General features: G+C 36.0%; 1 non-coding gene across 1 annotated transcript; it reads right to left on the bottom strand.

Annotated features, from left to right (window-relative positions):
* Nucleotides 1-14,049: 14,049 nt before the first annotated feature.
* On the bottom strand, nucleotides 14,050-14,156 carry LOC133820723 (small nucleolar RNA R71). Its single transcript, XR_009887124.1, has one exon. It is a non-coding gene; the product is annotated as a small nucleolar RNA R71 (small nucleolar RNA).
* Between the last annotated feature and the right edge of the window lie 12,841 nt (nucleotides 14,157-26,997).

Genomic DNA, 26,997 nt, shown 5'->3' on the forward strand with positions numbered 1-26,997 from the left:
AAAAAATATTTAATATTTTTATAAATTATTAAAAAAAATATATTCTTACCTGCATCATTGTTTTATAATTAATATTAATAACTATGTTATCTCAATTATCTTAATATTATCAATTTTTATTATGTTTATGCTTTTTTATTTCATACATTCTTTTTAAAACTTAATAATAGTGTACATAAAGTTATTTATGTGCATATATATATGATTAGTTATAAGTTGCATTATAGAAAAAAAAATTACAAAATAAAAAATAAATATGTACATTATAAATATTGATAATCTCGTGATAGTTCAGTTATTAATATTAAAAATTTATAGGTAATAATTTTTTTAATGAAAAATTAATTTAATTTATAAAACAATTAAATATTTTTAAAATGTCATGAAAATATATATTTTTTCAATAATATGTTTGGTATTGTTATAAATTAAGTGGTATAATTTTTTTTAAGATTGATTCACCATTTTTTATATTTTATTTATGTATTTTGAAAGAAAAAAAAATAGCATTTAGGAACCTAAATAATGTGATTTAAAAATATTGAGGATCTAACTGATACAAAACTAATTTTTGGGACTTAAGTGTTATAAAAAATAAAAAAATATAGATAATGCTTTCTATTTTTATTTATATTTCTTAAAAAAGAAAAGAAAAAAGAAAGAAAGAAAAGTATTTTGAGGCATTTATCTCATTAAACGTGACACATGGAACAAAGATGAAGTTGACAGATGTATGAGAAAGAGAGAGAAAGCCCCGTAACGCTGTATTATGTAGACTCAGGCCCATCCTCGAAATGCGAGTAATAAATGCAAAGAGAGGCAGAAGGGTACAGCACTTTTCTTTGTCAGAAATAATCAGAAAAGAGGGTGTGATGTGAGAGGTCAGAAAATCATTTTGTAATCGATTGCTTTATGATTGGCGATCATTTTTTTTAATTATTATTATCTATTTAATTAAAAAAATGAATTTGAAAACCCATGAAATAATTAATATTCATCCAATCAGAAAAATAAATAAAGGCCCCTGCTTCTGCTTGATAGAATGAAGGAGAGAGTAAAGAAAAGTCCTCTTTTTTGCCTTCATCTTTTTCAGATGCCCTTTTTTAACTTTTGTTTTTCTCATTGATCTGACAACACTACGTAAAAAGTCAAAATTCATATATGAGAAAACATCCATTATGAGCCTCATATGATGACTGACTGTATTGCATACGCATCCATTCCATCCCTGACCATGGCATGGTCATTCATGTATGTGGTAACTCCTTGTGCAAATTCATTCTCTTATTTATGATCGTATTCTTTTTTTTTTATCTTCTTTTAGAAAGAAAAAGAGTAAATAAATAAGTAAATAAATAGTATTATTTATTGATGGAAACGCTATGCACAAAAGTGGAAGATATTAGCTAATATTACTAGTACCATACTATAGGCCAAATAAGAAACATTAACATACATTTAATTATCCATGTAGATAGTTAATTAATTGGCATCAAAGAGAAATAATGCTATATGATTTTAACTTGAACTCACAAGGCATGTTTGTTAGAATATTATCCATCTTTGTTATCCAGGACTAAGGGATGAGACTAGAAAGTTGTTTGAGTGCTTTTTGGTTAAGTGCTTCTCGGAGATTGGACTAATTTGTTTTGTTCCCAAACTAGTTCACTTAGATTTGAAATTTGAGACTATTGTAAAGGTGGACTAAAATAGTCCCATGTTTGGATTTTTTTTAACAACTTCTTAACCAAAATATTATATGATTTATTTATACGTATAATGCACATAATTTATGTGATTTATATATTTTTACTTTTAAAAAATAATAATATCTTTTGTTGAAACATCAAGAGAATTTATTATTTTTAATATATAATATTAAAATATAATTTAACATTATTTTTATTATTTAAAACTTTTTTATTTGAGAAAATTATAATTATAAATATAAAAAAAAAAAATCATACTTCATTTAGTATTATATTGCATCAGATATAGTACATTACTTAGATAATTAAATTCAGTCTAATTTAATTAAGTTTACTATGGATTGTGACAGAGATTCACGAGGGTTGGTGGCTTTTGGAGGAGGGTGTTAAAATAATTAGTTAATTTGTTAGTTAGTTGAGGGTTGTTATCTTAGTTAACTAGGGTCACCGAGACTATCTTCTTGTAACTCTAGTTTAAGTCCCTTTATAAAGGGTGTTGTCTTGTAATCGTAAACTAACTTTTCTATTTTGAAATAAGTCAATAAAGAAAATCAAGTCTATTCTCTAATATGATATCAGACGCACACTAAGTCTTCCTCCTCTAAAGCTTTCTTTCTCTTAGCTTCCATGGCGCGTACCCAAGCTACTAGTCTAAGAGTCACCGGCACCACATCTCCTCCAGCAGCCGCTGAATCCTATGCTCCTAACCTAGACACTCCACCCCAAAATCCTCAAATACCTCCAGTTCCTTTGACTACAAATCAACCCATAAATCCAACCATTTTGGGATCAAATCGGTTCTCCTCCCTTGCCACTCCGGAACGACCTACACACGAAGATGGGAGCAGTCCCTATTTCTTGGGCACAAGAGACCACCCTAAACTAGTTCTTGCTTCACCTCCTCTCATTGACAAGAACTTCCAACATGGAGAAGAGACTTCAAGATTTCGATTGGAGCCAAGAATAAATTTTCTTTTCTCAATGGATCTCTGCCACAACCACCTCCGACTAATCTTCTCCTCAATGATTGGCTTAGATGCAACCAAATGGTCATGTCATGGATTATTCACTCTGTTTCCCCTGAAATAAAGAGCAACATCATGTTTCTTGACACTGTTGCAACTATGTGGACTGAGCTAAACAACAGGTTCGATCAAGGAAATTGTAACATCCCAAATTACCTAATAAGGCTTAGGGCCTTGATTAGGGGGCCAGGATGGCAATTTATGGAAAGTTATGTGTTTATATGATATATGTGTAATTATATAATTATGTGAGTTAGATGATAATATGACTAGTGTTGACGGTGAAATCTCGTCAACGAAATTAGATCGGAAAACTCAAAGGTAAATCAGGTGATGTATATATAAGAACTTCAAATAAACTTTATGGAAAAGTAAACACAGATCAATAATGGAGCAAGCTCTTGTATATTTCTCAATAGCCTCCGCATACAATGAATTTTCCAACCCCCTCCCATGTGGGAGAGGGGTCCTTTTTATAGTAGGCTCTGATGGCCTGGGATACATGGTGGTCCAGGAGACCAAATGGTACATAAGTACTCTGTCAGGAGAGTGGTTTCAGAAGCTGAGGTCTTGCATCCAGTATAGGGGCAGGCGTCAGGAGGATGTCTCCACTACTTGTCCGTACCCATGTTAGTGGAGTGGGGACAGACATAGTGGCGCAGGTGGTAGTGGTGTCGACTCTGACTCCTGGCCGTAGACGTACGGGCCATAACTCTTATTCCAGCATTCCCACTCCCCCACTGGTACGGGTGTCCGTACTAAGGGTCGTACCCAGTACTAGATCGTACATGAATGTTCCATTCGACTCGTACCCGGACCTCTAAGCATTGGGGTCTTCAAGGCATAGGGAATGGGACACTTGGTGCATGCAGTGGTCGTGACGTGAGGCGAGGCTCTCGGGTCCTTGGCTGGGCATGTGGCCTCAACAGATGTCTAAGGGTGCAAGGCGAGACGCCTTCCTCGCGAGCCCCTTGTGGACACGGCTCCCTTGGCGTGTGGTCCCACCCGCGTGGCCACCTGGTGGCGTGGCTCCCATGCCACTCAGACTTTGAAGGCCATGGCATGGGTCCTATTCCTTCGCGAGACCTCCTTGGAAGGCATGTTGATGGCGTGGCGCGCGCGGGATGCGGGGCCTCGCATGGTGCTGGGAGCGCGCGGGACACGTGGCCTCGCTTGGTGCTAGGCGCGCACGAGGCGGGGGGCCTCGCCTGGTGCTGGCGCGCGCAAGGCCATCAGGGCTGCCGCGCGAGAGGCAACAGTGGCTCGGGGTCACCCCAACCCAGCCATATTTTTGGGCGTTTATGGGGCCTAAGCATACACTTTGAGTCTTTTATGGGCATGGAATATTGAGCATTCACAAAGGCCATACTTCATGGCTCACTAAGTGATGCTTCCCTTGGGACAATCTCCCAGTTTCACAAGACTTATAGGTCTGAGCCTGATAATGTGACTAAGTGACCTTTAGCCTTGTATTTTCACCATGTACTGGGATTTTTTTCTTGGTGGATTTTTGGCATCCACACTTGCCCCCCAGTCTATAGGGAGGCCTTTAGGCGTTCTTGTAGACTCTTCTCATCCTTTTTGTCATTCTCTTATTCTTCTTCTTTTTCTCTCTCTCTCTTTTTTTTTATTACATTTATCACGTTTGAGGTCCTTTGGAACCCACAGGAAAGGGGGTTCGGTAGGTCTCTCTTTGGTGCATCTTTATTGTATCTATAAGGATATATTGACCCCTTGGGTTCTAGTTATCCTTTTATATATTTTTGCGCGCTTGTTATATCTTGCGAGAAGCATCCTTCTCGTCATTAGGCATAGTACTATTTTTGCAAGCGTCTTCTTTGAGACCCTTTTTGCAAGCGTCTACTTTGAGACCCTTTTCGGAAGCGTCTACTTTGAGACCCTTTTTGGTAGCGTCTACTTTGGAGACCCTTTTTTGGAGGCATTTACTTTGGAGACCCCTTTTGGAGGTGTCTACTTCGGAGACCCTTTTTTGGATGCATCTATTTCGGAGACCCTTTTTGGAGTCGTCTACTTTGGAGACCCTTTTCAGAGGCGTCTACTTTGGAGACCCTTTTTGGAGTCGTCTACTTTGGAGACCCTTTTTGGAGGCGTCTGCTTTTGAGGTGATTTCCCCTCAGGTGGGGACTTTCATGGCTAGAGGGTCTTCGTTCATGGTCAGCGACCCCTCTAGCACGATGCCCCCCTTCTATATGGAATCTCCAGACGTATTGGTAGTATGGCCACTGGAGGAAGGTTCGCTTTCTTCGACATGGAAGTTCTTATGGCCCTCTTCCACACGTATGTACTTCTGTGCTCTCTCGAAGAAGTCATCCAAATTCGAAACTTCTCTTTTGAGCATGCTTCCCCATAACTTGCTTCCTGGACGAACTCCGGCTGTAATAGCCATCTTGAGCTCCGCTTTGGTTAAATCTCCCACCTTTGTTGCCTCTGTTATATTATTTTATAATATAATGTAATATTATATTATTTTATAATATAATGTTTTAGATTAAATAAATGTGACATGGAGTGTCACATATTGTAACATATAATAGAGAGTTACATTATTTGGATATATGTGAAATATCCAAACATGTAACATATTTGGTGTTACAAATTCATCACAAATTTGTAACTCCTAAATATCACCCATTATTGTGTAGATTTGTTGTTACACAATATTGAGATGAATTTCTTAAAGCCATATGAGAAATGGCTGATAGAGATATGATTTTAACTCCCATATTGTGTATGGAAGTTACAAAATCAAGTGGGAATAAATTGGAACGTTTTGGAAAAAACTTAAAAAATTGGTTGCTGAAACTGACCAAGGGTCGCGGTGCTAGTGGCTGACAGATTCATACTAAGTCGGTTTTTATCCAATTTTGAACGTTTCCAACAGCCAAGTAACTCCCAAATCTCTATTTTAATTCCATAAAACACCCAATTTATCATTGGTAACAGCCATGGGGGTTGGTGGAATTTGAAATTCAAAGGGTGTCTCTAAACTCTATAAATAGGAGCCTAATGCTCACTTGTAAGACAAACCATTTCTATCCACTAAAGCACTTGGCTAGAAACACCTTGAGGCTTGATAATTCCATAAAGCATTTCCAAAATCTGAGAGAGATCCCTTAGTGCTTGAGTTAGGGGGAAATAAGCTTTTGGACAAAGGTTTTAAACCTTGTTCAAGTTGGTGATCCCCAATCTTCTTCACTTAGGTTGTGTAAGTGAGAGTTTGTTTGTGGTTTATGTTCTTCCTTTTGTTCTATTGTTCTTCTTCTTATTCTCTTGTTTTATTTACTTGTATATTTTGTTTAAGAGTTGTAATCTCTTCATTTGGTCCAAACACTTTATTTTATTTGTAACTTTTGTTTTGAGTTGTATTTTACTATTCTCTTCTTCTTCATCATCTTCTTCATTTCCTTTGTTTTATTTGTATTTTTAGTTATAGAGTTGTAACACTTTATTTAATCAATCTTGTCCATTGTAATATTTTGCTTAGAGTTGTAACATTATCTTACCATTTCCATTGAGGCAATATTATTTTCCTAACAGCCTCCATACTGAACCTATGGACGTAGTCTTTCAGACTTTCATTCTGGCCTTGTTTTATGTTAGCGAGGTTGGTAGTTGGCATGACGTAATCACAGGCTGCATGGTGCTGCTGAAGAAATTCATCAGAGAATTGTTGCCATGACTCGATTGTTCCTGGCCTTAACCTTTTGAACCACTTGTATGCCACTCCTTTAAGCGTAACGACAAAGCAATGACACTTTGCCTTGTTGTTGACCCCTCTTAACCTCATCAAGTTATTGAAGGAGTCTATGTGATATTTTGGGTCTGTAGTACCCTCGTATGGAGTCATTCGAGGCTCTCTAAAGCCAGTGGGCACTTGCTCAGCCTAAATCTCCCTTGTGAAGGGTGAGTCACGGTCGAATTCTTCGTCATCCATGTGCCCCCCAAGCGCAGTGGTGATCTTGCCCCGAGGGCTTCGCATTTTGGTGTCTAGTCCCCTCCTCTTTTTGCATAAGGAGTTTTGTGGGTTCTTGGGCTGATCCCTTGCCTTGGTTGTGTTCCTTGGGGGAACTGCGGGGGGTGCGTGTCTTACTTCTGATCTCTTCCCATTGAGCTCTTTTCTTAGGCCAGGGGGTGCCTCTTTTGAGAGGACTTCGGCCTCGTTCTTACGACCATCATCTTCCCTCTGCCTATGCTCCTGGGGACATTTCGTCGGCCTAGGTCCCTCATGGTACTTTGCCTGGGGGGTTTTACTGGTGGAAAGTTGGGTTCCCCCATCGTCTATGGGGACAACGTTCTCCCCTTTTTCATGCTCCTTCCCTTTACGCTCTGGGATGGGTATGCTTGACTTCCTTTGCAGTAGGTCGTTTAAAACCTCCTGCATGTTTTCTATCATGGTTTCCAACCTTCTAGTCTTTTTATGCAACTCGTGAATCTCATCCTTGTAGAAGCGCGTCCTTGAGTTGGCACTTACCGAGCGTACCCCGGGACCTTTGCCTGGCCAGTGCGTCGAGGGACCGGGGTCCCGGTGGCCTGAGCGTGGGGTCAACCGGGGCCGGTTAAGTGGATACACTAGTGGCTCTGAATGACCTCCGTCGGGCTGGATAGCTGGGGACGATGCTTCCCTCTCCTCCCCCGGGGGAAGATGTTCTTCTGGCCCACCTCCATGCTCGGGCAGAGGGGGGGTCTTTCTCGGAGGCCCTCCGCTCTACTTCGTCTCGGTGAACCTCAACCTCTTGTATTTGACGTAGGCGTTTTGAACGTCTTAGCATCTTTCTTTGTTGGAAGTGATGGAAGAACGCTGGCTTGATGCTTGTTCTTCCCACAGACGGCGCCAAACTGTTGACGGTGAAATCTCGTCAACGAAATTAGATCGGAAAACTCAAAGGTAAATCAGGTGATGTTTATATAAGAACTTCAAATAAACTTTAAGGAAAAGTAAACACAGATCAATAATGGAGCAAGCTCTTGTATATTTCTCAATAGCCTCCGCATACAATGAATTTTCCAACCCCCTCCCATGTGGGAGAGGGGTCCTTTTTATAGTAGGCTCTGATGGCCTGGGATACATGGTGGTCCAGGAGACCAAATGGTACATAAGTACTCTGTCAGGAGAGTGGTTTCAGAAGCTGAGGTCTTGCATCCAGTATAGGGGCAGGCGTCAGGAGGATGTCTCCACTACTTGTCCGTACCCATGTTAGTGGAGTGGGGACAGACATAGTGGCGCAGGTGGTAGTGGTGTCGACTCTGACTCCTGGCCGTAGACGTACGGGCCATAACTCTTATTCCAGCATTCCCACTCCCCCACTGGTACGGGTGTCCATACTAAGGGCCGTACCCAGTACCGCGGGATGCGGGGCCTCGCATGGTGCTGGGCGCGCGCGAGACACGTGACCTCGCTTGGTGATGGGCGTGCGCAAGGCGGGGGGCCTCGCCTGGTGCTGGCGCGCGCGAGGGAAAGGGCCTCGCCTGGTGCTGGCGCGCGCGAGGGTGTGGCCTCGCCTGGTGCTGGCACGCGCGAGGGGGTGGCCTCGCCTGGTGCTGGCGCGCGCGGGGTGGGGGGGGTGGCCTTGCCTGGTACTGGCGCGCGCAAGGCCATCAGGGCTGCCACGCGAGAGGCAACAGTGGCTCGGGGTCACCCCAACCCAGCCATATTTTTGGACGTTTATGGGGCCTAAGCATACACTTTGAGTCTTTTATGGGCATGGAATATTGAGCATTCACAAAGGCCATACTTCATGGCTCACTAAGTGATGCTTCCCTTGGGATAATCTCCCAGTTTCACAAGACTTATCGGTCTGAGCCTGATAATGTGACTAAGTGACCTTTAGCCTTGTATTTTCACCATGTACTGGGATTTTTTTCTTGGTGGATTTTTGGCATCCACAACTAGATATGAATGTTTAGGTGTATTAAATATGCATGTGGGCCCGTTTCTTATTAGAATGGCAACTTTCGTAATTTGGCCCGTTACAGGTATATTTGGAGTGTATGTGTGATTAGTGGTGAAACATGCATATTTATTGATCTTAATGGTAAAAATAAATTAAGTTTAATTAATATTTTCATGGAATTAATATCATTTATTTTATAAATGAAAATATTTTCTTATAGTTTAATTTATTGTTATTTTGTAGGAATTAAAGTTGCATTTTGGCATAAAGAAAAAGAAAGAAGAAAGAAAGAATCAAAAGTGAAAAAAAATAGTTGAAAAAAGTGGCATTTTTAAGGGAATTAGGCCCAAAATGAGCCCAGACAAGCCCAAGCCCAAGCTTGCCACCACCTGGACATGTGGCGCATCTCTATTGGCTGCACTTGGTAAACACTTTCTGATGGGGTTTTATGTCCTAATTAAAACCAAAATTCTTTGTAATCTCGTTGTATTATCAATAAAAGAATATAAATCATTTTTTTGACTTGGTTAATCACTTTGCTCGCATGTGTTTATTTTCATGATTATTTGTTTAATATAAACTTCTATTAAATCCCGAGCATATAGCTAATCTTATTTATAGTGGCGTAATCACAGTGGAATATAAATATGATTATATGTTCAAAATAAGTTAGTCCTAAGAATAGTCAGTGCGTCGGATTTACACTGACTTGACAATCTACGATATGATCTACTTACACATTATGGTGTTATGTTCTTTCCAGAACATTAGCAAAGTAGATAAGATCGGATGTATGTGTTACGTCAGACTGGACCGATATTGACAGTTGATAAGATAAGTAAACATACTGATATTATCTATTCTAGTCATATCATATAGTTGACCATAGGTCAATTCAATCTCAATTCTGAGTGGTTAGTATTCTAACTGATTGTATTATTTGAGTTATTTAACATGTTCGTTACCAGCTTACCCTACGGACTAGCCCATACTTACATCTTGGGAACTTGGTATTATAATTGAGTGTGAGTGTTAATCATAGATATGAACATCTATAGCTTATGATGGAGAAGTGAAATGATGGTTTCTTTTTAGTTTGGTTCAAGGTGTTAAATGATAGAGATTTCATTTCAGTAATTAAATTAGTTTACTGAAATATCATTTACAAGGAACTAAGTGTTTTTAGGATAAAATACAATGAGGGGTGAAACGGTCCTATCTCATTGTAGACCATCTATAGAGGATTGAGTGACAATTATGGTTGTAACAATGGATAATTAATAGCGTATCTATATTTGTTATAGAGCGTTCTATGAATTCAAGAGTGCAATTCCGAGTCTATAGTGGAGTCACGAGGAATTAATAAGTTAGTAAATTTTTTTGTTAGATTTATGATAACTTATTGGAGCTTGATTTCATAGGCCTATGGTCCCCATTGTACCTTGGATAAAATCATCTAGATAGTCATTAATTGATTTAATTATCAATTAAAATTATCAAAGTTGACCAGGTCAATTTTGGATAGTTTCACAGAGTTGTGTAATTTTGAGAAGAAAAGAGAAATCATGACAGATTTATTAATTAAGATAAATTGGTATCTAAATTAATAAATAAGTTTAAATCAAGGTTCAAATTATAAATAATTAATTTGATAAAGGATTTAAATAATTATTCAATTAATTAAATCAATAGAAAATAATACAGGTCTTGATTTTAAGTCCAATGGGCTTATAATCAAATGGGAAATTTCACAGGCCCAAAAGCCCATGATAATTTCGACCTAGGGCTTCAAATTGGCTATTATTTTATTGATTTTTTAATTAAATTAAATGGCATAATTGAGTCTATAAAAGAAGTGCTTAGAGAGAAGTCAAAACATAAGTTTGAGAAGTTTAATCACTGGTTTTCTGATAGTTTTAGATTCTTTGTTATTTTCTAAACACAAGTCCTTTTCTAAACACAAGTCATTTTCTAAGCCTCTTTGTTATTTTCTCTTCTTCTCTATCTCATGTGTTGAGAATTGCCCACACTAGTCTAGGTGATTATAAGGATACATTGGAAGACTGTGAAGAAAATAGAAGATCGGTTCAATTTCTTGATAATACTCCACGACAGAGAGGATACAAGAGTTAGAGAAACTGAAAGAATGACTCTTTAATTCCGCTGCGTATACTGTAAGTATTCTATTCATTGTTTCTCTTTGAATTCAATTTTAGAAACATATTTTAGGCTATCTCGTATTAATTTGTTTAATATTAGATATACATGAAAATAAATAAAGATCATGTATAAGTTTTCCTAACACTTTCAGCCACCTTTCAACCCAATTTTTGTGGGTTTTGGGTCTTGCACCTTTCCATTTTGAGCTCCTAAGCTCATATTTTGTGGTGTTTTAGAAAAAAGGCAAAATGATCATTCACTAAAATAGCTAGGTTAATATTAATAATAAGATTTGATTTTTCAAAATCATATTTTATTATTAAGATTTCAAATTTATTTTGTAGACTCCATTTGTAATTTAATTTCTTTTTAGTCATTTTCTCCTATAAATAGGGACTCTTCTTTCACATTTGATATGTAATTTTGAAAGTAAAGAAACTATAGCAAATTTTCTACTCACTTTCTTCTCATACTTTCTTCTTAGATTTTTATGAGAATCATGAGCATAATGGTATAATCTTCCTAGAAAGGTTAGGGATGATTCCATATGCTAGTGATGTTATTTTGCTACTTTGAGTTACTATGTTCTTAATGTAATGTATTTGAGTTATTTATGTTCTTTCATCCCTATCTCTATTTTGTTATCTTTATTTACTTATGTTAATAGTATATATGATTAGTCATGCTCTTTCTATGTGCTTCTAATTAGTAAAAGTAATATTGATACATAACTTTATGTCTAATCTTCTATTGCATTATTGCCCGTGGGTATTTTGTTATTTTTAGATTTTTCATAAGATTAACATTGTGCTTTTAAAGTAAAGGACTTTATAACTCAAATGGAATTTTGTTAGAAAAAATATGGACTTTAATGTTAGATTTTCCAAGTAAATGTTGGGATGTGAACTATTTACTTGTGCATTTTTGTAAATCAAGTAACTAAGTAACTAAACAAGCATATGGATGATTCTTGAAAACTTTCTATTTCTCAAACTCTTGATTACCCTTACTTTTATTTCACTTATCTCATTTTATTTCATAAAAAAGACAATACTAAAATCTCAAACCTCTTTTCATTTACAATTTTATTTATTTCTTGTTACTAACTTTTTGTGTTATTTTCTACTAATCTTTTGATTTTAGGTTACCTCCTTGTTGATCGACCGCCCGATCTATACTACAACCATCACTTAGTGGTTGTCACGATTTGGGCGTTAAAAAAATTTTGGCGTCGTTGTCGAGGAGGTAATTTTCAGAGGTTTAGTGAAATTTTTACAAAAATGATAGTAATTTTATTTGTGTTTTTGTTGGAATAAATATTGTGTTAGTATAGTTTTTTTTATTTACTAATTTTTAGTTAACTGAATTATTATTATAACAAAAATAAAAAGAAAAAAAACTAAAAAATCATAAAAAAAATTTCTTTATTTATATATATATTTTTTCTTTCTTTCTTTCCTTTCTTTTCTCAGTAAAACATAAATAAAAAAAGAGAAAATTTTATATATATATATATATTTAGGTGCACTCTTATTGGCTACTACCCATGGATGGTTACTTTAATATTAACCATTGAATTAAGATCAATGGTTCATATTTATAGTTATTAATTAATATTTCTAAAAATAAATTTTGATTTTTTCAAATTTTTGGAAGGGTTACCTGATGAAAAATGTGTATTTATTATGAAAATATAATATTGTAAACTTTTTCATTTTTCAAATGTATGCCAATTTCTAAATATAACTAGCGTTTCTCATTGGTTGAAAACATCATTAATTATGGCAAAAAAAAAATGAATTCGAAATTAATATAAAAAAAATATATTTACATGTTGGTAACTTGTTATATCAAGTCAATATGTTGCCACATCATCATAATTGTTAGTACCCATCTATGGGTAGTAACCATTGAGAAGTCTTCCATATATATTTATATATAAAAAAACGTAAAAAATATATATTTATTTTTTTATTTTCCTTTCTTTTGGTTACAAACAAAGAAAGAATCATATAAATATATATAATTTTTTTTATTACATTTCTCTTTCTTAATTTTTTTTTAGTTTAATACATATGTGAAAAAAAAAAAACAATAAGCTTGTTATTTTATCTTTATTTTAATTCTCTTTTCTTTATTTTATTTTTTTTATTTTGTTGCTTAGTTTAGGTTTTTCTTTTCCTTTGTCTTAGTTTTCCTTAGAATTTAGATTTAAAAAAAAACATAAAATTGTTTATGAAATTTCAATCATAAAACGCTTAGTATTGGGAACAATTGTGTAATATTACAAATGGTAGAAACCGATATTGTTCTGTCTAGAAAGATTGGTTGTTAAATAAAGTTTGTGATAGCGTTACCCTGCACACTTACCTGGGAACCTCGGGCAGTTTTGTCTAGGCAAGTGTGGGTCCAAAGCGGTACCTTGGCAACCTTCCCAATCGGCCTAGGAACATTATGAGCATCTACATTTGCACTATTACATTGTTGAACTTATTACTATAAGAAAACCAAGCTTGTTCTGTCAAAATAAGCAATTTCACTCTGCTTAAAGGTTGTTTGGTCGAAAAGGTTAACTTGTGATATACCATACTTACTCAGTAACCTCGGGGAGTTCTAGTAAGGCGTTGGAGATCACCCCAAAACCTCCAAATCTACCTGGGAACAAGTTTGACAAAAAAAAAGTCAAAAAAAAAAGCCAAAGAAAGTAAAAAATAAATAAATGTAATTCTGATTTCCGAGAGTGGATGAATCATCATGAAACTTCTAGTTACACTTCTTCCAATTCATCCACCACTCCTTCTGGAACTCCTTCCACCAATACTGCTTCTCCACAAACTTTAGCTGATAATAATCCATTCGCATTGGCTCGCAATGATGAAATCCAACCAAGAACTCTCAATGACTACCTCCATCCTACTCGCACTTCCACGCCTTCATGCATTCTCTTCCCTCCTAATATGCCCGCATTAGACTTTAAATCTGGCATGATTCAACTCTTGCCCACATTTCATGGAATGGAAAAACGAAAGCCCATACGTGCATATCAGAGAGTTCGAGGAGGTAGTAGCCACGCTCTATAACCGAGCCGAAAATGTCGATTCTGTGCTACTGAAGTCCTTCCCTTTCTCCTTGAAGGACAAAGCCAAAAGCTGGTTATACTCTTTGAGACCTAGGTCTATTGGAATATGGGAGGAGATGACCAAATCCTTCTTTCTAAAACACTTCCCCAGCCATAAGACCAACAGTCTAAAATGACAGATTTCCACATTCTCCCAAAAGGATAATGAAACGTTCTATCAAGTCTGGGAAAGATTCAAAGAAATGTTGAATCAGTGCCCGCACCATGGCTATGAGAACTGGTGTTTGGTCAGTTACTTCTATGAAGGCCTCACGAGTTGTGAGCACCAATTTGTAGAAATGTTATGCAATGGTGAATTTCTCGAAAAAGAGCCAGACGAAGCTCTTGAATATCTCGAAGAAACCGCGAAAAGTCTAACACCTGGACTGGTCAAAGTGTTACTGATAGCACCAACCGACACAAACCATCTGGGATCTATCAACTTCGAGAAGAGGATAGTGTTAAGTCCCAACTCGAAGCTTTGAAAAAGCAGTTTGAGGTCTTAATGATGAAAAATGACCAAAAATCGCACATGATCGCTCAAGCGGAACCGCAAGAACCTTGCTTTGTTTGTGGAGGGACGGAGCATTTAGCTAAGGACTACTTAGCTTTTAATGAGATGAAGGGGGTTTATGATGAGCAATGCAATGCCTTAGGGGTATATAACAAGCCATTCTCCCATGCGTACAACCCTGGTTGGAGAAACCACCCAAATTTCAGTTGGAGAGATTCCAACCAAGCTCAATCATCGAGAGCCCAATGGAGAAATGAGCAACAAGTTCAACCATCAAAGGCGTATTCTGCACCTCAATACAATGCTCATCAACAATGAAATTCTCTCAAGAATACTCTTCATGCGTCCATAGAGGAACAATCAAAACTGAATCGCCAAATGATGGAAGAAATCAAGGAAATGAAATGTCAATTTTCAAAATTGACTGAATCCTTGGTCATTCCGAAAAAAGGCAAACTTCCTTCCCAATCGAAATTCAATGTGCAAGGCCAACACATAGCCCAATCTTCAAATTCTAATGATCAAAATGTCAAGGAAGTAAATGCCATCACGACTAGAAGCGATAAAACTTTGCAAGACCCACCCATAAAATCCAACTCTCCCAGTACTCCAAAAGTCATTTCCAAAAATCCACCACTCAATGCCTCTCCAAAAGTACCATTTCCCCAGGCTTTGAAACCTATTGGGAAACTTCCTGATAACCGAGCTGAAATCCTTGAGCACTTGACATAGGTGAAGATTAATCTTCCTTTGCTTCACATCATAAAACAAGTGTCGGCTTATGCCAAAATCATCAAGGATCTATGCACTGCAAAAAGGAAGCACCATGTCAAGAAGACTGCTTTCTTGACTGAGCAAGCGAGTGCGGTGATTGAACAAAAGGCACCGCCAAAATACAAAGATACTGGTTGTCCCACCATTTCTTGCCAAATTGGGACCCATGAAGTCAGCCAAGCCTTACTTGATCTTGGCGCAAGTGTGAATCTCATGCCTTATTCTATTACTCGCAACTCGGTCTTGGAAAAATGAAGCCAGCATCTATTGTGCTATAGCTTGCTGACTGTTCCACCAGAAAGCCTAGGGGTATTATTGAGGATGTGTTAGTTCGAATTGAAAAATTCTATTACCGTGTGGATTTTCTTATTCTTGATACCCAATCTGTGGTAAACATGGAGTCTAAAATTCCTATTATCCTCGGAAGACCATTTCTTGCCACTGCAAATGCTTTGATCAATTTTTAGAATGATATAATGAAGATATCTTTTGGAAACCTGACTCTTGAAGTCAATATCTTCCACATCGGGAAACAACCCTAATAATATGATGAATTCTATAAAACACTCAAGATTGACTCTTTAATTCACGAGGAAGTGCAATTGCGAAGCAACTTTGATAATCTTGATGAACTCCTCTTTCTGTTTGACAACGAAAGTCCTAGTTCTATTGAGTCTACTCTTGAAATATCAAATCGCATAGACTCACGCAATAGAAGGACTCAGTTTTGGCAACCTCGCTTTGAAGAGCTACCTCGTGAGAGGGCACAGCCAAAAACTTCAGCCGAAGAGGTTCCAATTGTTCAATTGACCCAACTTCCCGAGGGTTTGAAACATGTCTTCTTGGGAGACGGTGAAACCTTTCCAGCTATCATCTCGTCCAACCTTCAAAATTCTCAAGAACTACAGTTACTCAAGCTACTACAAATGTATAAATCTGCGATAGGTTGGACACTTGCTGATATCAAAGGTATTAGCCCTTTAATTTGTTCCCATCAAATCAATCTGGAGGAAGAGGCCATCCCTCAAAGGCAACTGAACCCCACAATGAAAGAAGTTGTAAAAAATGAAGTTGTGAAATTGCTAGACGCTGGTATTATTTACCCAGTAGCCGATAGCAAATGGGTCAGTCCAACTCATGTCGTGCCCAACAAATCTGGTGTCACCGTGATCCAAAAGGAAAAAGGGATCCTTGTCCCCCAAAAAATTGTGACAGGGTGGCGCATGTGCATTAATTATAGAAAATTAAATGCCGCCTCCCGCAAAGATCATTTTCCACTCCCATTCATTGATCAAATCCTTGAATGTGTAGCTGGTCATCATTTCTATTGCTTTCTTGCTGGCTATTCTTGGTATTATCAAATTGAGATTGCATTAGAGGATCAAGATAAGACCACTTTCACTTGTCCCTTTGGAACTTTTGCTTTTCGGCGTATGCCATTTGGCTTGTGTAATGCACCAGCTACGTTCCAAAGATGCATGATGAGCATCTTTAGTGACATGATTGAAAAATCAATGGAAGTATTCATGGATGACCTAACCGTTTTTGGAAACTCATTTGATACATGTCTTCTTCATCTTGAAGCAGTTTTAAAATGGTATATTGAGAAAGGACTTGTGCTAAATTGGGAGAAATGCCATTTCATGGTGTCTTCTGGCATAGTCTTAGGCCACATTGTTTCTGAAAAAGGAATTGAGGTTGATCAATCCAAAGTCGACCATATCTCCAACCTGCCTACTCCTAAGACTGTCAAAGACGTTAGGTCATTCCTTGGTCATGTTGGTTTCTATATGAGGTTCATATAAAAATTTTCAATGATTGCTCGTCCGCTGAGCAACCTCCTAGCCAAAGATGTTACCTTTGAGTGGAAACCTAAGTGTGAGGAATCATTCTGAACGCTTGTCAATTCACTCACTTCCGCTCCCATCATTCAGTCACCCAATTGGAGTCTTCCTTTCGAGATCATGTGATGCCACTAACTTTGCTGTGGGAGCTTTGTTAGGACAACGAAGAGAGGGGAAACCCTTTGTTGTCTACTATGCAAGCCGAACTCTCAATAGCGCTCAAAAGAACTATTCCACTACTGAAAAAGAGTTGCTTGTCGTCGTCATTGCTCTTGACAAATTTCGATCTTATTTGATTGGATCACCTATTACAATCTTCACGGATCACTCTACCTTGAAATATCTCCTTTCCAAAAAGGATGCTAAGGCGCAATTAATACGGTGGATCCTTCTTTTGCAAGAATTTGACATAACGATCAAAGACAAGAAAGGTGTTGAAAATTTCGTCGCGGACCACTTGTCCTGACTTGAATTCAGCAATCCCGCTAATGGTCCACCTATTCATGATGATTTCTCCAATGAAAAATTTCTTTCCGTTACTAAGTTACCGTGGTATGCTCACATTGTGAACTACTTAGTAACAGGTGAACTCCCATCTGAATGGAGTTCACAAGACAAATGCAAATTTCTAGTCGAGGTGCGCAATTTCTTTTGGGATGACCCATACTTATTCAAGTATTTCCCCGATCAAATCATGCGGAGATGCATCCACGACGATGAGGCGTCTAGTGTGCTGAATTTTTTCCACATTGATGCTTGTGGTGGCCACTTCTCTGTAAGGAAAATCGTTGCAAAAATCTTACAATACGGTCTTTACTGGCCAACTCTGTTCAAAGACATCAATGATTTCTGTCGTTCTTGTGTAAGGTGCCAAAAGTTAGGTTCCTTATCTCGTTGGCACATGATGCCCTTGAACCCAATTCTTGTTATCGCAATATTTGATTGTTGGGGGATAGACTTTATAGGAACATTTCCACCTTCTTTTGACTACCTTTATATTCTTCTCGCTGTGGATTATGTTTCCAAATGGGTCGAGGCTTTACCATGTCGAACCAATGATAACGCTACAGTTGTCAAATTCTTGAAAGAAAATGTGTTATCAAGGTTCGGCACTCCTCACGCTATCATTAGTGATCAAGACACTCATTTTTGCAACAGATTCTTTGAGGCTCTTATGTGCAAGTACAGTGTACTTCATAAAGTTGCAAATGCTTATCATCCATAGACTAATGGTCAAGCTGAGTTAGCCAATAGGGAGATAAAACACATTCTGGAAAAGACGGTAAATCTCGACCGCAAAGATTGGTCTACACGTCTTCTAGATGCTCTTTGGGCATACTGCACTGCTTTCAAGTCCCCTCTTAGGATGTCTCCCTATCGGCTTGTCTTTGGAAAAGCCTATCATTTACTTGTCGAGCTCGAGCATAAAGCGTATTGGGCTATCAAAGCCCTAAACTTTGATCTGAATGCCGCAGGTATCCATCGCAAACTCCAATTGTCTGAAAGTGAGGAGTTGAGAAATGATGCATATGACAATTCCAGGATTTATAAAGAAAAATTGAAAATCGCTCACGATAAACAAATCATGAGAAAACACTTTGAGCCAAATAAAAAAGTGCATCTGTATGATTCTTGATTGCACTTACACCTCGGTAAACTAAGATCGCGATGGACTAGTCCATTTGTATTGAAGCAAGTATTTCCCAACAGTTCTATTGAGGTCGAGGACCCAACCGATGGGAGAATTTTTCGAGTTAATGGCCAAAGATTGAAACCTTACATTGAGAGTGTGAGTCATGTTGAAGAGGTCCTTCTTAAGGACCCAATTTATACACTCTGAAGTTCTAAATGATTTGTTTGTTTTTTTCTATTTTTTTTTTATTTTTCTGTCTTTCTTTTATTTTTGTATTTTTTTTCGTTCTTGTGTTTTGTTTATTTTGGGGTATTGTTATCAGGCTATTTACGTTCTCACCTCATGGACATGATCATCATCCAGGTGTTCTTTTTCCTTATCTTTTTCATTGATTATTCATTTTAACATTGAGGACACTGTTTGAATTTTGGTTGGGGGTGGTGAGCATGCATTAGCTTTCATTTGGAAAATCTTATTGTTGTGTCATTAGCATTCATTTGGAAAACATTATTGTCTTGTTGAATTTTTAAGTCAAATTTTCTCAAAATTATCCAAGCATTAGTATAACTTGTCGGTTTGAGTCAGTTCTTACCATGTTTAGCTATTAAGAAGTGATTTTCAGAGTTCTTTTGTGCACTTTCCAAACATGTGATAGATTGGTTGTTAACACAAATAGTTGAGAGATATTTCAAGTTTAAAGTTTTTCATTTCTTGGTGAGTTGTGAGAGTTGAGAAAACAACTTTTTGAACTTTTTATTGATCATTTGAGTTGGTAAAGTCACATCTTTGGAATTTAAAACATGACATTTACTAGAGGGATTTTTTCATATAAGAATGAGTCTTTGTAATAAATTTTAAATTTGTGTTCCATTTAGTGTATTTTATTTTTATTTTCCTTTTTATTTTTGTGTTGTCTCTTGTAAAAAAAAAGGAAAAAAATAAATAAAAAGGGGGAAAAGAATGATAAAATAATAATAATAATATTAATAAATAAATGAAAAAAAAAAACAAGAGCAACATTTTCCTCTATTATTTTGTAGTTGTTGAAAAAGAAAATATTTCTATTATTATTATTTTGTGTAATTATATTAAAAAAAATTATAGTTCCTTTTTTTATTTAGGGAAATTTGCGGCATAAATACCCATTTTGTTCATTTTGTTGCTAATAAGTACCCAATTTTTAAAAATTGCGGCATAAATAACTATTTTGTTCATTTTGTTGCTAATAAGTACCCAATTTTTAAAAATTGCGGCATAAATACCCATTTTGTTCATTTTGTTGCTAATAAGTACCCAATTTTTAAAAATTGCTGCATTAATACTCAAAATTCCACTTTTTAGACTCTGCCGTTGGTACCCACTTAACAGAGTTACTATTAAGGACACGTGTACTATCCTGATAATTCTTCTTTTTTTTTCACCTAATTAATTAAGAAAATACAATAAGTACCATCAATAATGTGTCTAGCTTTATTTTTAGCCCGATAAAAAGTCCAAGAGGAAACTTTAGAGTACTTACTATCAGATGTCATCTGTCTGTAAGACTTTAGAGTACTAATTTTTATTTTAATTAGTTTTATGTATTTTATTAATTAATTAGGTGAAAAAAAAGAAGAATTATCAGGACAGTACACGTGTCCTTAATAGTAACTCTGTTAAGTGGGTACCAACGGCATAGTCTAAAAAGTGGAATTTTGAGTATTAATGCAGCAATTTTTAAAAATTGGGTACTTATTAGCAACAAAATGAACAAAATGGGTATTTATGCCGCAATTTTTAAAAATTGGGTACTTATTAGCAACAAAATGAACAAAATGAGTATTTATGCCGCAATTTTTAAAAATTGGGTACTTATTAGCAATAAAATGAACAAAATGGGTATTTATGCCGCAAATTTCCCTTTTATTTATCATTTCTAGTTAGTTGTCATTTTGTTCTTTGAGCTTTCTCATATAAATCCCAAAGGTTGTTTGTCATTTGAATTCCAATAAGTTGATTTGCATATCTTGTGATCAATACTTGTTCAAATTGATTGTCCTAAAAAGTTTATCTTTTCTCATTTGAGCGTAATCTGTACATTTCAAACTCCAAGAGTGGTATCCTTCCCATTAACAAAATACTTTCAATGCCCGTGAGGAATTTGGAGTTGAGACCTTTATACTTTTGAGATTTTTCGATACTATTTTTGTGTTATGACATGCTATAAAAAGAATATGGTTTGGTCCACACACATACAACCCTGAAATCACACCTGAAGTAGCTTAGATAGTAATTTCTGACTTCTTGTTGATACTTCGAAAATGCTTAGATGATTTTGCTTGGTTTGACTTGATTATTTAACTTGATAATTTTATTTTTCGCTTGAATTGCTAGAGACTAGCAATAAGCTAGTTGGGGGTTTTGATTATTGGTGAAAAATGCATATTTATTGATCTTAATGGTAAAAATAAATTAAGTTTAATTAATATTTTCATGGAATTAATATCATTTATTTTATAAATGAAAATATTTTATTATAATTTAATTTATTGTTATTTTGTAGGAATTAAAGTTGCATGTTGGCATAAAGAAAAAGAAAGAAGAAAGAAAATATCAAAAGTGAAAAAATGGCATTTTTAAGGGAATTAGGCCCAAAATGAGCCCAAACAAGCCCAAGCCCAAGCCCAAGCCCAAGCTTGACACCACCTGGACATGTGGCGCGTCTCTATTGGCTACACTTGGTCAACACTTTCAGCCACCTTTCAACCCAATTTTTGTGGGTTTTGGGTCTTGCACCTTTCCATTTTGAGCTCTTAAGCTCATATTTTTGTGGTGTTTTAGAAAAATGGCAAAATGATCATTCACTAAAATAGCTAGGTTAATATTAATAATAAGATTTGATTTTTCAAAATCATATTTTATTATTAAGATTTTAAATTGATTTGTAGACCCCATTTGTAATTTAATTTCTTTTTAGTCATTTTCTCCTTCTATAAATAGGGACTCTTCTTTCACATTTGATATGTAATTTTGAGAGTAAAGAAACTATAGCAAAATTTCTACTCACTTTCTTCTCATATTTTTTTCTTAAATTTTTATGAGAATCATGAGCATAATTGCCTAATCTTCCTAGGAAGGTTAGGGATGATTCCATATACTAGTGATGTTATTTTGCTACTTTTAGTTTCTATGTTCTTAATGTAATGTATTTGAGTTATTTATGTTCTTTCATCCCTATCTCTATTTTGTTATCTTTATTTACTTATGCTAATAATATATAGGATTAGTCATGCTCTTTCTATGTGCTTCTAAGTAGTAAAAGTAATATTGATACATAACTTTATGTCCAATCTTCTATTGCATTATTGCCCTTGGGTATTTTGTTATTTTTAGATTTTTCATAAGATTAACATTGTGCTTTTTAAGTAAAGAACTTTATAACTCAAATGGACTTTTGTTAGAAAAAATATGGACTTTAATGTTAGATTTTCCAAGTAAATGTTTGGATGTGAACTATTTACTTGTGCATTTTTGTAAATCAAGTAACTAAGTAACTAAACAAGCATATGGATGATTCTTGAAAACTTTCTATTTCTCAAACTCTTAATTACCCTTACTTTTATTTCACTTATCTCATTTTATCATTTCATCAAAAAGACAATACCAAAATCTCAAACCTCTTTTCATTTAAAATTTTATTTATTTCTTGTAACTAACTTTTTGTGTTAGTTTCTACTAATCTTTTGGTTTTAGGTTACCTCATTGTGGATCGACCGCCCGATCGATACTACAACCACTGCTTAGTGGTTGTCACGATTTGGGCGTTAAACAATGTGATATACGTGTGAGACCACATTATTATGTGGATTTATTTGGGTTACTCGGCATGAGGCGATCCTAGGGAGCAAGTTAGCAGGAAAGTCACAATGGGACTGAATACCCGACTCGGGGTGAGTCAAGGGGTATTTTGGGTATCTAGTACATTACCGGGTTATCGAGTAACAGGAATAAATATTTGAGGATATATTAGGAGGGAATTTCCGAGATTTTGATCATTTTACCCTCGGGGACATTTTTGGTACCCCGAGCCTCGGAATGTACTTAGAGTTACTTAGAGTCTAAGTAAACCACACAAACACCAAAATAGAAAAACACGTTCACTTTCTCATTGCCCTCTCTCTCTCTCTCTCTCTCTCGTTCACACACTCACTCAATTTCCTTGGGAATTCTTGCGATCTAGGAGGAATCAAGGCTAACTTAGGCTTGAGATTGCTTGAGGAGAAGCTTAGCATCACTTTGGGCAACTAAGGTAATGATTTCCAACCTTGAATCTATCTTTTTCTTTGGTTTTTAGCTAAGTTTTGGAGTTTAGAAACTTAGTTACAAATTTTGGGATTTTACGAGGTTTTGGCCAAGTTTAGGCTTGGGTTTTGTGTGTTTTGAGGTGCTGAGTTGATTGGGAACCTTTCCTTGGGGATTTAGCTATGTTTGGATAGATTTTTGGTAGGTTTTGGCTTGAAGAAAATGGGGAAATTTATGAGTTTTCATGGCGAGTCGCGACCTTGTTCTTGGGGCGCCGCGACTCTCATGAACGAGAAGGAGAAGGAGGTGTCGAACCTCCATTTGAGCCGCGACGCCTGTAGTGGTACGCCGCGGCGCATGTCGAAATTGAGGAGAGCCTTGGGCTCTCTAACTTGGGGCGGGCCACGACTTTTTTGTTTTAAGCAACGACGCTTGAAGGGTTTTTGAGCCCCGGGAGGGTTTTGAGTGCGGGAACTCAAACCTAAGGGCTCGGGATCGATCCTACTACCCAGTTTAGTAGAATTCAATGTCCTGGAGGCTAGGGCCCAGACCGGAAGCCTTTATTTGTTCATTTTTTACGAGATTCTATATTATGGTTGTGACTAGGTTATCGATAGGGGCTTGGAACCAGGATCGTGCTCGAGGGTCGTTCTTAATATACGTTGCACTTGGACCTAAGGTAAGAAAATTGCACCCAATACGTGATATATGTGATTAGGGCTTGGCCCAGTTGTTTATTATAGCTATGAATAGGGCTCGGGCCTCTGAGAATAAGTGTGATTAAGTAATGTATGTGCTCGTTCATTAAACATGCTTGAATGCTCCGTGTCTGGCCAATTGTTTATTGATCGTATGCATTGCCTGCGTAGTTAGGGCTCGACCCCATTAAGGAACATGCTTATTACTATGGTTGTATTTAATTGACCGAGTTATATGATTAATACGTATGCATACTTGTATTTTCTGAAGTATGCTTATCTGCATCTGTATCTGTTTATCTAGTTATCTGAATATCTAGTTAAGGCCTAGACCTATTAGTCAAGGGCGACAATAGCATGCTGCGCGCTGGTTGAGTGGCTTAGGCCCAATCATGGACGTACTATTACATTGTTCGACCCTATGGTCATTGGAAAACAAAGCGCTTATCTAGCTCTATGGCTAGTTACCCAAAGCTAAGGGCAAGGGCCCAAGTGACTCTATGGTCACATAGCTAGGGCATAGGGCCCCGGGTTGACCCTATGGTCATCTATCCAGGGCAGTGAGCCCCAAAATGATCCAATGATCATTTATTTGTAATTGTATGCATGCCTGAGTAGGTTATTGCTATTGAGCATGTTAGATATGTATGTGAAATATGTATTTACAGTTCATTCACATGTTTAGGTTGTATTGCTGAGCCTTGGCTCACGGATGCTTGTTTAACACCCAAAACGTGACTACCACTAAGCGGTAGTTGTAGTAAAATCGGGCGGTCAATCCACAAGGAGGTAACCTAAAACCAAAAGATTAGTAGAAAATAACACAAAAAGTTAGTAATATGAAATAAATAAAAATGGAAATGAAAAGAGATTTGAGATTTTGGTGTTGTCTTTTTGATGAAATGATAAAATGAGATAAGTGAAATAAAAGTAAGGTTTAATCAAGAGTTTGAGAAATAGAAAGGTTTAAGAATGATGAATATGCTTGTTTGGTTACTTAGTTAGTTGATTTACAAAAATACACAAGTAAATAGTTCACATCCAAACATTTACTTGGAAAATCTAACATTAAAGTCCATATTATTTTATAACAAAAGTTCATTAGAGTTATAAAGTTATAAATAACTCAAATACCTTATATTAAGAACATAGTAAATAAAAGTAGCAAAATAACATCACTAGCATATGGAATCATCCCTAACCTTCCTAGGAAGATTAGGCCATTATGCTCATGGTTCTCACAAAATTCTAAGAAGAAAATATGAGAAGAAAGTGAGTATAAATTTTGCTATAGTTTCTTTACTCTAAAAATTACATACCAAATGTGAAAGAAGAGTCCATATTTATAGAAGGAGAAAAGGACTAAAAAAAAATTAAATTACAAATGGGGTCTACAAAATAAATTTGAAATATTAGTAATAAAATATGATTTTGAAAAATCAAACCTTATTTTTAATATTAACCTAGTTATTTTAGTGAATGATCATTTTGCCATTTTTCTAAAACACCACAAAATATGAGCTTAAGAGCTCAAAATGGAAAGGTGCAAGACCCAAGACCCACACAAACTGGGTTGAAAGGTGGCTGAAAGTGTTGACCAAGTGCAGCCAATAGAGGTGCGCCACATGTCCAGGTGGTGGCAAGCTTGGGCTTGAGCTTGTTTGGGCTCAATTTGGGCCTAATTCCCGTAAAAATGCCACTTTTTGTGAGTTTTATGCCAAAATGCAACTTTAATTCCTACAAAATAACAATAAATTAAATCATAATCAAATGTTTTCATTTATAAAATAAATCATATTAATTCCATAAAAATATTAATTAAAACTTAATTTATTTTGACTATTAAAATTAATAAATGTGTATTTTTCACCACTAATCACAACCCCCAACAAGCTTATTGCTAGTCCCTAGCAATTCAAGCAAAAAATAAAATTATCAAGTTGAATAATCAAGTCAAACCAAGCAAAATCATCTAAGCATTTTCAAAGTACCAGCAAGAAGTCAAAAATTACTATCTAAACTACTTCAGTTGCGATTCCAAAGTTGTGTGTGTGTGCACCAAACCATATTCTTTTTATAGCAAGTCATAACAAAAATAGTATCAAAAAATTTCAAAAGTATAAAGGTCTCAACTCCAAATTCCTCACGGGCATTGAAAGTATTTTTAATGGGAAGGATACCACTCTTGGAGTTGGAAATGTAACAATTTTCGCTCAAATGAGAAAAGATAATTTTTTTAGGACAAGCAATTTGAATAAGTATTGATCACAAGATATGCATATCAACTTATTGGAATTCAATTGACAAACAACCTTTGGGATTTACATGAGAAAACTCCAAGAATAAAATGACAACTACTAGAAATGGTAAATAAGAAAACAAAACTATAATGATAATAATAATTTTTTTAATACAATTACACAAAATAAAAATAATAGAAATAATTTTTTTTCAACAACTACAAAATAATAAAGGAAAGTGTTCCTCTTGTTCTCTTTTTCTTTTTTCATCTTTCATTTATTTATTTTTTTCTTCTTCTTTTTTTCCTTTTTTTTCTTCTTTTGACAAGAGACAACACAAAAATAAAAAGGAAATTAAAAATCAAATAAAATAAATAGACACAAATTTAAACTTTTTTACAAAGACCCATTCTTATATGAAAAACATCCCTCTAGTAAATGCCATATTTTAAATTCCAAAGATGTAACTTTACCAACTCAAATGATCAATAAAAGTTCAAAAAGTTGTTTTCTCAACTATCACAACTCACCAAGAAATGAAAAACTTTAAACTTGAAATTTCTCTCAACTATTTGTGTTAACAACCAATCTATCACATGTTTGGAAAGTGCACAAAAGAACTCTGAAAATCACTTCTTAATAGCTAAACATGGTAAGAACTGTCTCAAACCGACAAGTTATACTAATGCTTGGATAATTTTGAGAAAATTTGACTTAAAAATTCAACAAGACAATAATGTTTTCCAAATGAATGCTAATGACACAACAATAAGATTTTCCAAATGAATGCTCACCACCCCAACCAAAAATCAGACAGTGTCCTTAATGTAAAAATGAATAATCAATGAAAAAGGTAAGGAAAAAGAACACCTGGATGATGATCATGTCCATGAGGCGAGAGCGTAAATAGCCTGATAACAATACCCCAAAAATACAAGAACGGAAAACATACAAAAATAAAAGAAAGACAGAAAAATAAAATAAAAAAGACAAATCATGTAGAACTTCAGAGTGTATAAATTGGGTCCTTAAGAAGGTCCTCTTCAACATGACTCACACACTCAATGTAATGCTTCAGTCTTTGGCCAT

The sequence above is a fragment of the Humulus lupulus genome, chromosome 2 (assembly GCF_963169125.1).
Source record: "Humulus lupulus chromosome 2, drHumLupu1.1, whole genome shotgun sequence".
Lineage (NCBI taxonomy): Eukaryota > Viridiplantae > Streptophyta > Magnoliopsida > Rosales > Cannabaceae > Humulus > Humulus lupulus.